Here is an 18,063-nt window from a genome sequence, read left to right on the forward strand (position 1 = left end):
TGGTTTAAGTCTCTAGCTTGACTTGGTGACTGGGATCAGTCGGGTTGAGCAGGAGGACTTGTTCCAAAACAAGCTCCACAATCAGACATGTTCAACTTCAAAACCCTGCTCAGCAACCCTTTCACAGCAGCTTCTCCTTTCTTTTTCAGCTCATGTGTGAGCATTACTCTGACTTTAGAGAAAGGTTTAAAGGTACCCTTGCACTTTACCTTATACTCAATGGATTTCTCATCACACAAGCGAGGTATCAAAGTCATCATAGGATCACCCTTGACCCTTTTCTTCTGAATTTTCTGTTTCACCCTTGAATTCTCTCTGAATTTAGTAGGATCAGTGTTAGGATCTTCATCAGATAACAGCCTGCTCTCACCCTTATCACCATGCTCCTTCTCTGGAACAACCTTCAGCTTTTCTACATCAAACACTGAGATGTGAGAGGCATGTGATGAGGAAGATCTGGTGGGTACAGCCTTGTAGAAAACTTTCTTGTTGATGTTGGAGAAGCAGACTCTCTTGTTGGGCATATCGATGGTTGCTCCAACAGTAGCCATGAATGTCCTTCCAAATATCAAAGGCATCTCATGATCCTTGTTCATCTTAACAACTTGAAACTCAGCAGGAACAATGCATTCCCCTACTTGAACATGAAGGCTGCGGATGGTTCCATATGGGACTGCTCTAGAAGAGTTTGCAAAGGTCAGGGTCAGCTGAGAGCGCTCAACATCAGCAATACCCAAATCGTCTACAATAGCCTTTGAGACGAGATTCACACAAGAACCAGAGTCACAAAGAGCATCCTTGAAGGTTGTTCCTGCGATGGAACATGGGAAAACAAACTTTCCAGGATCATCAACCTTAGGCAATACCTTCAGTGCTGGTGTAGACAGAGCTTTGGCATAGAGGACCTTGATCTCCTCTTGAGTCTCTCTACAGTTTCTAAAAAACTTGAGCAATGGACAAATCTGCTGAGCATCTTCAAATGCAAGTTCTTTAGGAAGCCTTCTCACCATCTTGTTAAAACCTATCAGCTGCTCTTCACTAATGGGATCCATCAGATGTCTAGGTGGAATTGGATAGGGAACCTTGAGAACATAGACTCGAGATCGTGGAGTCTCAGCAGGTTCGCTAGGAGCAATCAATCCAGAGCTAGCAGACTGCTCTGCTCTCTCTTCTGCGCCTGGAGCAGTCTCAGCGAACTGCTGCTCTATTGCATTACAGTGCTCAGTCTTAGGATTTTTATCAGTTCTTTCATGGAGCGTCTCTTGTTGCCTCTTGACACTCTCAACTGTTTGAGCAAGCTGAACATCGATCTTTCTTATATGGATCGCAAGATTATCATACTTGTTATTCAGCTCAGTGAACATATTGCCCATCTTGGTGTCTATTTCCGTGGTTACCAGATTCAACGCCTTGGCCTGAACCTGCTGACCCTGCAATAGCTCTTGCATCATCATACCCAGACCCTTCAGCTCTTCTGGTTGACTGTTCCCGTTAGCTGGAACAGCTTGCTGATTGGTCTGCGGTTGTCGCTTGTTCTGGTTCTGAATATGCCCTGCTGTAGCTTGCTCCATGTTGAAGACGTGCCCTTGGTTGTTTTTCAGTAGCTGATCAACCTTGGCAGTCAGCTCATCTATTTTCTGGGTGTCAGAACTGTTCCCTTTCTTGGAGCAATCACTCTCCTCTTTCTTATTAGTTGAGCTAGCAGCCATGTTCTCAATCAGCTTAAACGCTCCATTAGTGGTTTGAGTCATGAAGTCTCCATTGCTCACAGAGTTTAGAGCACCTTGGTATTTCCAGTCCACTCCATCACAGAAAATGTCCAGGAGGTAATCATCATCTAATCCATGGTGAGGACATTCTCTGCGATAGTCATTGAAGCGCTCCCATGTGTCGCAGAAAGGCTTATCAGTGAGCTGTCTGAAGGAGGTGATCTTGTTCCTCAATGCAGCTGTTCTCGCCTTAAAGTAGAAATGGCTGAGGAACGCTGATCGGACCTGTTCCCATGAAGTGAGAGAGCCGGTAGGGAGAGAGTTCAACCACCGTGCAGCTTTTCCATCAAGAGAGATACGTGATGTAGTCTGGTGGAACACCATTTACGCGAGTGAAACTGCAGACTTTTTCGAAGCTCTCAATATGCTCCATTGGAATTTTTGTAGAGAGACCAGAGAACACCTTTCTCTGTACTAGACCGATCAAAGCAGGCTTGATCTCGAAGTCCTGCCTGGTGCAGAGTGGAGGAACAATGGCAGAGCGCGTAGTAGGGATGTTGCAAGGAATGTTTCTCTGCCCGATTGGAACAGTCTGCGCTTGTTGTTCCTGCCGCGCGAGAGCAGCCTGTTCAGCAGCATCCTGCTGAGCTTGGATGGTCTGCTGCATTTGTTGCATCTGCTGCTGCATGAGTGCCATAGCCGCAGTGAGATCATCCTGATTGGCGTGATCACCCATAGTAGTGTCGGTTTGCCTTGGCTGTTGACGATTTGTTCTTTGTAACCTTGCTAGCTCCTGGTTGGTAAATGTAACTAACTCTCCTTGTGCGTTTCTCCGAGTATGTCTACTGGTAATGCACCTGAAAAATTAGCTGCAACAAAAAGGATAGAGCAAGTTAGAGGTCTTAGACTAAATAAATAACCGAAAAATAAAGGTAAAAAGATGGTCCCCGGCAACGGCGCCAAATTGATATTATGTGTATACGCACACCAATTAACCTAATGTGCACACTACCACAATCGAATGGTATGTCGATGTAGCACTTTAGGATCGAATCCACAGAGACCAACTATTACACTTTATCTTATGGGATCAATATCAAGCTAAAACAATATGGGGGTTTAAAGATTTGAGGGTTTCGTGAGAAACAAGTAACAAGATTAATTAAAGTATTCAGATAACTAAAATGCTAGCCTAGGGTGGTTTGATCGGGTGTTAAGCAAGTGTGAGCCAAACAATTATTCAAGTTTAATTAAGAGCAAGTCTAGAACTCGGATCACTCAAGTAGAACAGTCCACTGTCGTGGTACTGCTCCCTATGCTGATCAATCTTGATACCTAAACTCTCGTTTGGATCAAGATGCGACAGCAAGCAATAGAGGTCAAGTCCGATATGTTCACAAAACACCCTAACATCTAACTTTCGCTGGTTAGGGATGCAATGCTCATTCAAGTTATGTCTAGCAACCTATAACACTTTTGATGAATAGATTAAACCTAGAATCAGGCACTAAGTGGTTAACTTGATGCAAGCCTTAAGAACAACAGTGAATGAAGACAGTCGATTTATAACTTATTTATGTCAAGCTCACGAATCTAACACCCCAACACCCTAGACTAAGCAAGCTGACTACTCAGCCATAGCTACAGAGAACACAGAGATAACAGATGAAGAAAACATCCTGAATCAATAAAATAAAAGAGATAGGATTCAGGATTCTTCTCAAGAGTGTAGAGATCCTTCTCCCTTTACAATAAGCAAATCCAACAATGGAGTTTTCGGGTCTGGTTCCTCTCTGTAAACTAGCGTAAAATGATAAAGAGAAACAGAAAATATGATATATCAAAGACACAAGCGGCTGGGAGATAAAATAGGGATAATTAGGGCAAATCCCGTAATGATTGTAGTTTCCTTAAAAATCTCTGCCGCTGAAACACTCACTCGGAACAGTCACTCGGGTTGCTCCGCTATCTGGCTGTTCTGCGTGAAAACCACCAAATTGCATTGTTTTCTGCCTCTTTTGTTCCAGCTGGTCCATCTCCCATCCAATGCAATTCCAGACCTATAATGACTCCAAAAGGACTAGAAAGACTCGATAAAGACTTGAAAACCAATTTAAAAGCATATATACAAGATGTATAAAACACCATATATCATTGTTCTTGGAAAAGATATCTTGATTTTTGATTTGAACAAGTATTTGTCCTTCACATTTGATCCTGGTCTTTTAGTGTTTGTTTTGAGTATCTAGGAAAGAGAGGTTCAGATTCTGAGAAATGAAAGCATTGATCGTGCCCAACAGCCTGAGATTTGGAGAAGCTTTGTGGTCCAAACCGGCTACCTTGGAGATGCCAGCGACAGGAGTTCAGTCCAAAATGGATATCTCAACATTCAGAAGGTCTTTTGTCATGAATCCAATTTCCCTGGAAAGACAACTCACCAAGATTTCACTGAGGCTTTGAATCACTTGAAAAGCTTCAAGGAGGAAGGGGTTATGAATTTTCCAAACCGGAGGTTCTCCAGCCCGTCTATCCGCGAGTACCAGACTTCTAAAGGAGATTCGGGCCCAAGAAAGAAGCGGCCTGAACCAAAACCGATCCTCCATGAACCAAAGGTGTTTCCTCCGCCAACCTCCTGTCCAAGCCAAAAGCACTGTAAGGATCATGGGTTGATTGTCTCTGCTCATCATGAAAACGTTTTGAATCCGAGAATTTCCAAAAGAAAACACATCTTTACTTGGTTGAAAAACGTTTTGCTTAAAACCTTTTCGTGAATTGTTTTACTTAAGCTGTGCTTTGAAAGAGATTTGGTGTAGAAAAATGCATGAACCGAAATTACTTAGGCCAAAGAATCAATTTGATTTCGTTCATGATGAGAATTTTTCAGATTTGGCATTGTCTATTTCTTTCCCTAACCGTTTCACAGCTTGGCCTAATTTTAAAATTGATAAACCAATTTTTGGTGACCAGTTTACTTGCTTGATGCTTGCCCACGTGCTTGAAGATTATCCTAAGAGTTTGGATCCTGTTTTAGATGTCTTGAGGATAGAGAAACCCTTTGATTTTTTCTTTATCAGATTTGATGTGGTTTCTCTAGTTATTTTGAATGAACAGGATAAGCATGATCATTTCCCAAGGAGAGCAAGCAATGATGGACGCCAAAGGACTTGGAATTACTTGATGAAAACGACTTCAAAACTCCAAGGAAGTTTCTGTCCAATCTTTTCATTCACTGAATTTCCCTTAAATTTTAATTCTTTTGTATCTGATTTCTTTCCTTTTGATATAGGTACAATGGATTTGAGGGATATAGGTACAATGGATTTGAGGACAAATCCTTTTGAAGAAGGAGAATATGATGTGACCCAGATCGAGCATCGACCGGCTCGGATCATGGATATGGCCCAAGGTGGCATTCTTGTCAACCAGCTCGACCAAACCGAGGTTTTCATGTCTGATCATGCCAGTCCCTCTGCCTGTGATAGTCCATCTGATCTTTCCATCCATGCTGATCATAATTTCCCATTGGATCGTGCTGATCAGACCGTCCGTACCGTCCCATCCGATCACTCTGATCGTATCGCACGTGCTGTCCACTGCATCGACCCACGGACGCCCGTAATGGAGCTCAGTCTTGAACCACGACCTAGTGGTGGAATTAATTGACCCACATCGCTTCTTTCCCAACCATTTCAACATTCTAAGACTGATCGTCGAGTCAGAATCCACTTGGAACGAGAAGAATCTAAAGATGTTCACAGATTTTCCCTTATGGCCCTTTTGGTGCATCCCGCGTGTCCCGAAGGCTGCACTAAAGTTCTTGCTTCAGTGTCCGACCCTATGATGGATTTTTATCTTTCATATTTCACTAAGGCATGGATACTTGAGCTGTCCAAGGACTTGTTTCACAACAGTACACAACTTGGTTCAGCAGATCATCCGATAGTTCAGTCCGTTCGTGTTAATCACCCGACAGACCGTGTGGATCATCCTGATCACGTCCTGATCCTTACACCAAGTACCAGCATGACCAGAATGAACCTGGACATAAGGAGAAGTAAATTTGACCAGTCTTCATCAATTTCACCAACTTTGACTCCCTTTATTATTTTCTAGTCAATGTTGTCTTTTCCTAGGTTTGTATTTCCCATAATTGTTTATGGCTTTCTTTGACTACAAATCCTATATATATGGCTCATAAGCCACGAAATAAAACATATTGTTTTCCCTTTTTTTATGAGTTTATCACTTTGTTTTTGTTTTGAACACTTCTTAGTTTCTTGGTGAGGTTATCTCCAAGTTTCGATCCTTCTTTTGTTAGACCGGTGCGTCACATTCGGCAACGATCGAAGTCTGGTAGTATCAAAAGGTCTTTCCGCAGCCTTTTGTGTCACCATTCATCCCATCCAGTTCTCCTTTAGAGTTCATATCCATTCTTTATCAATCCGGTCGAGTGTTCGTTCCTTAGAACGCATCAAGTTGAACGTATCCCTATATATTAATCGAGAAACATTTTGAAGTTGGAAACTTATAGTAACGTGCAATCTCTCAGCTTCTCTCACAGCACTTTTAAAAATATCCTCCACTTACTAGAGTAATTACGATTTATGCCATTGAATATATTGACCGACCAACATAATATATTGTCTCGAGAGCGGCTTTTTAATGGGCTTTTATATCAATATAAGATTAATGTCTTAATTCACTCCCGTTTACATCACAACGTAATTTATTATTGACATTTTATATATTCCAGCTAAACCAACTTTCGTTAAGTTTAATCAAGAGTGTAATATTCTTGCTAATTTACACGATGAAATAACATCAATAAAAAACTGGTGTTCTACGTTGGCAACGTTTCTTTTCAAATGTCGACTGTTTATCCAACTAAAATTAAGAATTTTGAATAAGAATTATAGTTTGATAACACTTTGGCGTGACATGACCGTATAATCATTGTAGCTGCATTTATCTTACCATGCATTGTTTACAGCTCCATGTCTGTGTATTATTATCATATCACTATTGACATGAAATGAACCAGTTAAATATAAAGTAAGTATTGAAAAAATATATATATATATATATATATATCAAATAATAATGGCGAGTGTAAATTATAAATCTTGCAAGACAATTAACTAATCCTTTCCAATTATATTTTGTGATCTAGGACCACATTTCGTTCTTTATTAGACTGATATATATATATATATATATATATATATATATGCATATAGTTAGGTAACACAGATATTCATACAGTCCATGTGGTTAAATTTATATTTATATGTGTAAATATTGTATATACAACGGCCGGTATGAAATATTTCAAAAATCAAAAGCTTAGGAATTTCATTTGGTCCATGTGTTTCGACATGTAAAGTGATTTGTGTTCTTATTCATTTGTGACAACTTGGAGTAGTGTTCAAGTTTATCATATGAATGATTTATGAGACATTAATGCTCTTCTGATACAACACTTTCTAAAATAAAAGGTAAGTAGATATTAGAATGATTCCCGTTTTTGACATTAATGCTCTTATGTTTTTTCGGGTTTTTGGTATTTCGGTTTATAAAAATTAGCTACCATATTGGATCCATATCTAATTTGGTTTGGCTCCTTTTGTATACCATCGGTTTTTTGTTTATTCGAACTTATACCAAATACCATACAACTATATTTATCTTTGATAATAAATTAGTTTATATGATTAGAAATCAAATTTATTAAAACATATATATATATATATATATTCTTTACTCTAACTTTTAAATATAATATTTTACGTTTATTTAACTTTTAAAATAAAAATAATAAAATAGCAATATCATAATATTATTATATAAATATATTTTAGCACAAATATTTACCAATAAAAATAAAAATCAAGTTTTATTTAATTTGATGAAAATGAGAAAAATAAAAGGTTAACATAAAACGAAAAAAAAAATTATTAAAATCAATGTTGTAATTATGAATATCATATTAATAAATTAAATAATGCATATAATATAATTTTTTATACAATTTATATATAAGTATACTAATAAATTTTCATTAATATATTTATTCGGTTTATTCGGTTGGATCGGTTTATATACCGAACCATATTCATATATTGTGGTTTCTTAAAGATAACATCAATTCAGTTTGTTCGGTATTACCAAATTCAAACCACTTTCTTTATTTTGGTTTGGTTCAGTTTTAATTGGTTCGGTTTTACCGAATTGAACACTCCTAATCTAAAGTCAGTTATTAATGTTTTGTAAATTTTAAGATAGTTTAAGTTGACGGATTTTAAAATTTCTGCAGTATGCATTAGATTTTAAGTTCAATCATTTATTCGTGAGACTCCATAAGAATTTGAAATCAATTCAAAATACAAAGAATTTTAAAAATCCTTAAAAAGTGAATAACACTGAATTTTAAAACTGAATTTAAATCATTCATTTAATAACACTATATTTTAAAATAGAATTTATAATCATTATTAGAATAACAATAGATTTTGTTTAGATTTAAACTCTATAAAAATACATGATTGAATGACACAACCTAAAAATATATTTACCGTCAAAGTAAATATCTTCCACATTAGAATCCTAAATACTCATTGTTCAATATATAAGTATAGTTGCAGTGAAACAAATCTCCTCATTTTAAGTCATCCTCCCAAAATATCCACTTCCAAATTCTCTCTAAAATCACTAATGGTGCCTTTCAACTCTATTTTCCGAAATGAAACCATTCAAAATAACGTGATAAGGGTGAAAATCATACCCTTTTGGAAAGAATATTTTATTGCTGATGGTCTAACTATTGAAATGGTTCTTAGTGATTCAATCATCAGTTTTTATTAAAGTAATGTACCAGGTTTGACATACATTTCCTATTGAAATCTATTTTTTTATTCATGTATACAAGGAAATAAGATTTATCTAAGTGTGAAAAGATATTTGGTCAACTAATTCGACAATTTTCTCAAGGGAAAACAAAATCATTCACGAACTTCTAAAAATTGAACCACACGTGTTTAAATTCTACAAAATCGTTATTATGTAACATAAATTTTTGTTTTTAAGTTTCAAATAACCATCTCATCCCGCGCACGGCGCTAATCACTACCTAGTAATAGCTTATTTAGCAAACTCACACGGTCAATAATCCATGTGTTTGACCACAAAAAACAGAGTAGCTGCTGGTATTGCAGAGAACGTTGTCCTTGAATTCCGTACTTAGTCATATGTTGCCTCCTGAGGTCCCTGTTGGCTCCAGAAGATGATCCACAAGGACGCCATTTGGTCTCCCTACTGCTTCAGGAGAGTCTTACTTCCGTCTCAAGTAACTACTTTGTGCAGTTATTCATTTTTAAGTAACTAGTAGCACTCTCTATTTGTTTTGTTTCTTGTCTTTCTTTTATTAAAGTTTTGTGTTACTCGTGTTAACCCCAAAACTATTGTCCTCCTGAACTCTCTTTTAATGAACTATTCAATGTTAAAAAAGAGAAGCAAACTCACTTGTTAACTCGAATCTCAGTTTATCTATTTTATTATGTTTGCTTGACTTTTCTGAAAATGAAATAAAACACAAAAATGATTGTAAGTCTAGAAAACTTGGAAAATGGACAAGTCTGATCGAGGATGTCGGTTCAGACTCGTACTGATGTACGAAAAAATGGGTTGGATCCTTTCACAAGCGCTCTAAAGACGGCTACAAAAGGCTAAAAATAGAGGCTAGTCAAAACTTGCGAGGCAAAGATGACAGGACAATTCTACACTGAATTTAATAATCTCCAACTCCTCCGTCCATTTCTAAGCTCACGCCTCCATCACTGAAACGATCCCAAGGTAAACTAAACTAAAACTCTTCTGGTTATCGGTTCGATTCAGCTTTTTTTGAGAGGGGGGGGGGGGGGGGGGGTATTTTTCGGTTGTTACTCTCTAGTACCCATATAGGAACTGAGGAAATCGGTTAGGATCAGTACGGTTAATCTTCTCTTGAATTGATATGAATGTTTATTTTAAGACGCAAATGCAAAAAATGTATCTAATCTGGTTGGATCTTGGTTACTTTTGTATCCAAATTATCTATATTATCCGAAAAACTTGAAAAACTTAGATAAATTGCAAGAAAATATCCAAAGTACTAAAAATGATCTACAAGTTTTTTTTTCATTTTTTTTGAAAATATTGTTTAATTGAAAATCTATATATAATAGCAAACTCGTTTTTTATACTTTCTCATGTCATCGTTTTTATAGGAAAAAAATTAAAATCCTACGGTTTAGTTTGTTTGTTTTTTTATAATCTAACAAATATAAACACTACAAGAAAACAGATTTTTTACTAGGGAAGTATTCGTTGTAAATTCTTCGTAAACGGTGTGTTACGACGAATTAACGTCGAAAGACGCTTCGTTGTTAAACGTCCGTCGTAACGGAGGTTTCGTCGTAAACGACTCGTTACGTTTACGACGAAATATATTCCTCGTAAAGCGCAGGGAAAGGATTCGTCGTAAACGACACGTAAGATTTCGTCGTAAAGCCCACGTAATTAAAACGATGTAAAGCACACGTAAATACATTCGTTGTAAATCACTCGTAAACATTTCGATGTAAAACCCTCGTAAATGTTTCGATGTTAATCACTCGTAAACATTCGATGTAAACTCCATGTAATGTTTACGAGGAGTTTACATTGTTTCTTATTATATTATTATTAATTAGTATATAATAAATTTTAATTTATATTTAATATTCAGAATTTAAAATAATTTAAATTTTAAAACGAAATATGAAATTGGAAAACATATTTTAAAAAGTCATACAATAATATTTAAATTCATAATACAAACAGAAAAAATAAAAAAAAACTACATATTCTCGAAGTAGTTGGGGGGGGGGTTGCTCGGCTGTTGACGGGTTGGATCGGACTCTTGGGGATCTCGTGGTGGCATTCCAAGAGCGGCTCGTCTCTCACTCAACATTCTCTGCATAACCGGGTTTCCCACGGCCATCACGTCTAGCAAATCCTCAAGAGAGTCTAAACGAACCTGCTGGCTATCCATTCGAGCCTTCATCTGAGCAGTCTCTTCATCCCGTCTCGAAGTGTATGACGAAGTTGCCCTTGCAACTTCGTTAACAGAGCCTATACCGACTATCCGTCCCTTCTTTTTAGGAGCCACCTATAAAATCAAAACATATATTAATATAGTTAATTATGTTAAAATATTTAAAATAATGTAAACAAAAATTTTAAGTTGTACCTCTTCGAAGATTCTGTCGACCTCTTCGGTGGACAATGTGACTGGTAATCCATCGGGAGACTCCTGGGTTAGTTGCGTCTCCCGTTCTTCAATCCGACCAGCCACTGTTTGGAAGAGTTTCTCAGATGCAGGATCCACAAAAACTCCGTCGGATGTGGCGTGAGTCATCTTGAATAGGTCAGACAGAGAAGGTAAGACTCCCGTCTTCTCGAACTACAAAAAAAAAAAAAAATTAAATATTATAAATTATATTAATTGAATATTTTAAAATATATATTTAAAAAAAACTTACAGCTTCTAGACGGACTCCTGCATGAGGTTTTTGTCCGGTTCTGTGAAGCATGGGCAAATGACCATCTTTATCCTTCGTCCTTCGAGAAGCCGAGCACGAATTGGCCTTTTTGATCGAAGAGGGGTGCTCCCAATAGGCGATGAGGCCATCCCACACATCCGTCGTGAGCTCAGTGGGCTTTCCCTCATACCCGTAGATCTCCCACTTGTCCTTCCAATCAGAGACTGTGTTGCAGAGGCGTATCTTTGCCTTTGCAACGAATTCCGCCTTCACCCTCTTGGTGATTCCCAAAGACCAATTCCACTTTTGATGAAACATAAATTTTTTTTAAAAAATTACAATTAATAATAAATATTAAAAATATATATATATATATATATATTTAAAAGTAAAAATTAAATTAAATTTAAAAATTTTACCGCAAAACATTTAAACCACGTGATCTTAACGTGATTTGGTGTCTTGCTCCAGTTCGGGTATGCCCCGTCGTAGTGACCCTTAATCGTCGCCGAAACGCTCCGGCTAACACGGTTGTTAGCCCCAAACCTGAAAAAAACAATTTAACCGTTAGAAAATAAAAATTAATTAAATTTTAATGTAATAAAAATTAATAACTTACCAATAAGTTCCTCGGGGTCTATCGGGGTCTAGAACATCCAAACCCTCCCGTCCAGGCTGGGCAAGCAAATCCTCCACCGTATATCTCGCGAATGGAGCATATGAAGGCACACGCAAATCCGGATGAACTGCACCTTCTGGGACAGGCTCAGGTGCAGCCGCTGGAGGAGGAGGTGGAGGCATCTGCGGTGGAAGAGGAGGACTCGAAAAAACTCTCTGAGAAGTCTGAGAGTCTGGAACTGCATCGGAAGACGATGGACCGGAAGAAGATGTACCGGAACCATCGCCAAACAACTGGGCATAAGTAGGTGCTGCTGGTTTCCTTCTAGGAGCCATCTAAAAAAATTTAAATAAATTTAATCAATTATGACGACATAATTAAAAAATTATTCCGTTACCTAACTAATCACCTAAACTATAGTATTCCGTCATCTAACTAATCACCTAAACTAATTATCTAACTAATCACCTAAACTAATTACCTAACTAATTAATAACCTAAACTAACTTAAAAAAAAAAGGAGGAAAGAGAATGTACCTTAGAGGGAGAGGAGAGGAACCTGGGAGGAATGAACGAGGCTGCCTCGTCTCGGCGTCTCAATATATAGAAAAGAATTCGTCGTAAACGCGACATAATATTACTACGAAGTTACAAGGCCCGCGTTTTCATTTACGACGAAGTTACCAGGCCCGCGTTTTTCAATTTACGACGAAATTACGTCGAAACGTCGGTTTATGACAAATTTACCAGGCCCGCGTTTACGACGAAGTTACCAGGCCCGCGTTTTTCCATTTACGACGAAATTACGTGGAATCGATAACCATTTGACGAAGTTACCATGCCCGTGTTTTTTACAACAATTTTACAACGCTTAACCCTAAACACCGAGAGTGAAATCCCTAAACCCCAAAATCACATATCATCTAACATCATATCTCTTCTCTACTACTTTGTGCTCTTTCTCCAACTTAAACTCTAAAACCCTAAAACTCCAAATAATTTTTTAAAAACAAAAGAAATACATATTATATAAAACAACATTTGTTACACATACATTAGGATGGTAAAAAAACAATATTTATTTAAACATACGTTACAATAGAGAAATACAACATTTGTTACATATATTACATCACTCTAAATCGTTTTCGTTCTCATAAATATTACATCACTCTAAATCGTTTTCGTTCTCATCACTATCATTACAATCATCATCGTCGCTTCTCTCGAACTCGTCTTCACGTGCTTCATCTGTCGCATCTTCGGGAATATCTTCATATTGAAAGTTTTGCGGGTCGATCAAAAGGATTTCATCAGTTGGTTGTTCTGGTACCTCAACTTCATTGATAGCGTCTTCTTCTTGCAAGGGCGGTTCTTCTCCAGCGACAATGCGTCCACGAGGTGTAATTTTGATAGCAGCTAACCAGTTTATCCCGGAAGTTCGAAGCCGAGGATAAGGAAGGAAGCTAACTTGCTCGGCTTGTGAAGCTAAAATGAAAGGCTCAAATTTGTTGTATCTTCTCCCAAAATTGACATCCACAACACCAAATTTGTTATACCGAATCCCTCGGTTCACAACAGGATCGAACCATTCACATTTGAAGAGGACGCATTTTAGCTTCAATAACCCCGGAAATTCCACTTCAATAATCTCCTGCAAGATCCCGTAAAAGTCCGTTTCACCTTTCACACATATTCCGTAGTTACTCGTTGCCCGATGTCTCCCATACTCGTATGTGTGAAAGGTAAATCCTCGTGTGAAATACATAGGTGATGTGGTGACCTTTGCAACTGGACCTTGAACCAATTCGTGAAACCATACGGGATAATAAGGATCGTCATAATCAACCTGCAAAAAGCAGTTATTCTTAATTAATATTGAAGTATCAAAACACTTACTTAATTAATCAATGTATGAGATATATTACGTACCTGTGATTTTAACCACTTGACAAAGTGCTTATCTTTACGTGTGTCCACATCAGTTGCAGATATTCCTGGTATTGCTTCTTCAACTTGAGATACAAACATGCTGCAAATTAAACAAATAATCAAGTCATACATAATTAACTTCAATTCATATAATTAACATTCACAAAAATATTTACCTTTCAAAGTAACGGGTCACTGCATCCTCGCAGTTGAGCAGAATATAAGTGTGGGCACTATGTTTATCCTCTTCACATGACCACCATACTTCTTTCGTTTTACCACCAAACCGTGCAATTTCGCAGAAAATGTCAGGAACACCATCAATTGGATATGATGTCGGTACTCCACCATCATCATATCTTCTAGGAACTCTTTTCCTCGTACGAACAGTTGGAGCAAAGTAGTATGATGTGAAGTTAGATGTTTCGGCTGTCAAACTCCCCGCAACTATTGAACCTTCCACCTTTGCAAGATTTCTTGCTTTCCCCTTCAAATGTTTCATCTGTCGCTCATACGGATACATCCATCCGTTGTGAACAGGTCCACGAAGCAATGCTTCATACGGTAGGTGGACAACTAGATGCTCCATGACGTCAAAAAATGAAGGAGGAAATATCTTCTCCAGGTTGCACAATATGATCGGAATGTTATGATGAAGTTGTTCGATGACTTCTTCCTTGAACGTACGTGTGCTAAGATCTCTGAAAAAAGCGCCGATGGCTGTATATTGCAAAAGTAATCAAATTAATAACATTTCATAACATATGTATATATATTATAAAATTATAATTACCTGCAAGTGCTTCATGGACATTTGCTGGAAGGAGCTCGGCAAAAGCAAATGGAAGTAGTCGTTGCATAAACACATGACAATCATGACTCTTCATTCCGGAGAACTTTTGACCTCGTTCAACACATCTTGACAGATTTGAAACATAACCATCAGGAAACTTAACTTCTGATGCAACCCAGTCAAACAAGGTTGTTTTGGCTTCTGATGACAACCGGAAGATGGGAACATGAACGTTTCCATTGCTCTTGATATGTAACTCACTTCTTGAGCAAATATCAGGTAAGTCCATCCTTGACTTTTTGTTATCTTTTGTCTTCCCAGGGACGTTAAGTAATGTATTCATGATGTTCTCAAAAAAGTTCTTCTCAATATGCATGACATCCAGATTGTGGCGTAAGAGAAGATCCTTCCAATAGGGTAGCTCCCAAAATATACTCTTCTTATGCCAATTGTGAGACACACCATACCCATCAGGCATATTTCCAGGAACATGCCAATTTCCTCCAACTTTAACTGTTTCCTGAGCTCCGTAATAATCAATGTCTGCTTCGATCTTCTGGCCGGTGAGATATGGAGGAGGACCGTCTCTGACAATTTTTTTGTGCCGAAACAATGTCTTATTTCTTTTGTACGGATGGGCAAGTGGAAAAAGCGACGATGACAATCAAACCAACAACTCTTCCTACCATTCTTCAGTTGAAAAGCATCCGTCGATCCAAGACAATATGGACAAGATAATCTTCCATGTGTTGTCCAGCCAGACAACATCCCATAAGCCAGACAACATCCCATAAGCAGGGAAATCACTTATCGTCCACAGCAGAACTGCTCGCATCGTAAAATTGTTTTTCAAGGAACAATCATACGTTCTCACCCCTTCTGACCACAATTGCTTTAGCTCTTCTATCAACGGTTGAAGAAAAACATCAAAAGACCGTTTTGGATGCTTCGGCCCAGGGATTAATATGGTCAAAAATAGAAATTCTTGTTCCATGCACATATCCGGCGGTAAATTGTACTGCGTAAGAATGACTGGCCACAAAGAATATTGTCTACCAGACATTCCAAATGGACTAAATCCATCGGTGCATAACCCAAGATAGACATTCCGAATATTTGTAGCAAAATCTGCGTGTACCTTGTTGAAATGTTTCCACGCTCTTGCGTCTGATGGATGTGCAACCTCACCATCTCTCTGGACATGTTCCGCATGCCACCTCATCGACGCAGCAGTCCTCTCAGATTGATATAATCTTTTCAATCTGTCTGTAATTGGTAGGTACCACATCCTTTGGTACGGTACCCTATTCCTCCCACGGCCTTGCGGTTTGAATCGTGGTTTTTTGCAGAATCGACACTCTTCTAACTTGTCATCTTCTTTCCAGTAGATCATGCAGTTGTCGATGCAAACATCAATCATCTCCGAAGGCAACCCAAGACTATAAACCAATTTCTGAATCTCATAATAAGATTCAGCAGACACGTTGTCTTCTGGCAAATACTCTTTAAACAACTCCGCCCATGCATCCATGCAATTCTCAGGTAAATTATGATCCGTTTTAATATTCATCATCCTAGCTGCTAGAGACAATTTAGAGAGACCTTCTCTACAACCAGTGTAGATTGGTTGATTTGCAGCATCTAGCATTTCATAAAACCTTTTTGCATCCAAATTAGGTTCTTCTACATTTCCAGTTCCATCAGCTATTGTTGTAGTTGTTTCTAAAAATGCATCACTAATCATATCTTGAACCCTATCATGATCTACCATCTGCTCCTGATCTTGATGATAATTATATTCATTATGCAAATGATTCGGTTCTTCACTATGATGACCATCCTCAAAATTATTATTACTACTACTAGCTTCATTTCCCCCATAACCCTCTCCATGTTGATACCAAATGTAGTACTGTGGTGTAAATCCTCTGTTTACTAAATGCTTCCATACAGTTTCACTACGTGCAAATTTTGAATTCTTGCATTTTCGACAGGGGCAGAACATCTTACCGCTTTCCTGTGTGATCGGTGTACAGCCCGCCTGGTGCATGAATGTCTCTAGCCCGCTCAGAAATGCGTTCGTCACCCTCCCGTCGGAATCTTTGTGCAAATACATCCAACTCCGTAACTCGTAAATACTACCGCCACCGGCCATTTTTTTCTTAAATTTTTTTTTGAAATTTTTTTTTTCTGATTTTTTTTTCCGTTTGTGTGTTGTGAGGAAGAGAGTTGTGAGAAATGACATATATATAGAGAAATTTTCGAGTTGTGTAGTTGAAATATAACAACGATTTTACAAGGAATATTTTACATGGATTTTACATAGTTTTAACATAATATTTACAACGACTTTACGACGAAATTAGGTAAGTTAAAGCGCATTGAATACACGTTTTCACCTAAATATAACGGTAACATGTTTCGTTGTAATGTCGATGTAATGATTACGGCGTATTTCTTATTCCACGTACATTCGTCGTAAACTTACATGGATTTTACGATGAAAACTGTTCGTCGTAAATTTACATGGCGTTTACGACGAAAGTTGGATTCCTCGTAACTTCGTTGTAAACACCATGTAAATTTACGACGAAATATTTTTGTCGTAAATTTTCGTTGTTATGGGCACATTTTCTTGTAGTGAAATAACTGTCTTGTTTGGCAATGTTTCCCTTGAATCGTTTCTTTCTCGAACAATACAACCCTTAATGGCGCCTCTATAAATCTACGTATATCCCGTTTCATGCTTATTACCCTTCGTTCATATATATCCTTCTTCCGTACAGTTCACCTTTCCACCCCCACAATTTCAGAATCTGACTTCAACGTAATCGCCTTTGTAAACCAATCCGAGAAGGTTTGTTTTCCATATCTGGTCACCGTAATTCCTCTCATTTTCATCTTTTTGCGATTGCTTGGGAGGAGATGGACTGAATTGTGTTTCTTTTTGGGCGACCAACAATCTCTCTTCGCACTTCTTTTGTTTCTACTCCGAGATTTTGTACTCCAAATAATTACTTTCTTTTTAATTGGTATGTGATGTATCTTCCAAGAGAACTGATCCGAGGGCCATGAAAAACATCGATGTAGTTTCCTGTTCTCTTGATAAATCTTCGTTTCCTTTTTCCAAATTCTATTAACGTCCCTTCCTCTTTACAAATTCCAGAACAATTAGTATGGTCTATCACAGCCTCAACAACATCCTATAGTGCATCACTCATCTGTTTGTGCATGGTTTAAGTGGGAAAGATTGGACTCGAAAAAGAAGTGAAATACTTCATCGATAAGTTTCTAGGGGAATTAAACATTTATAATGTTAGAAATTAGTAAACTACAAATATAACTCTTCATTTTATACTGTACCTATTATTAGTGAGTATTATATGCTTATGAATTATGAATGGTCAAACACAATCATTACAAATGTGTCTCTTTATTATTTCACTAATATCA

General features: G+C 37.8%; 1 non-coding gene across 1 annotated transcript; it reads left to right on the plus strand.

Moving 5' to 3' along the window:
- Positions 1–1,839: 1,839 nt before the first annotated feature.
- Positions 1,840–1,946, plus strand: LOC125589451. The gene has a single exon (XR_007325638.1). It is a non-coding gene; the product is annotated as a small nucleolar RNA R71 (small nucleolar RNA).
- Positions 1,947–18,063: the final 16,117 nt, after the last annotated feature.

Source organism: Brassica napus, chromosome C6, assembly GCF_020379485.1.
Source record: "Brassica napus cultivar Da-Ae chromosome C6, Da-Ae, whole genome shotgun sequence".
In the NCBI taxonomy this organism is placed as follows: domain Eukaryota; kingdom Viridiplantae; phylum Streptophyta; class Magnoliopsida; order Brassicales; family Brassicaceae; genus Brassica; species Brassica napus.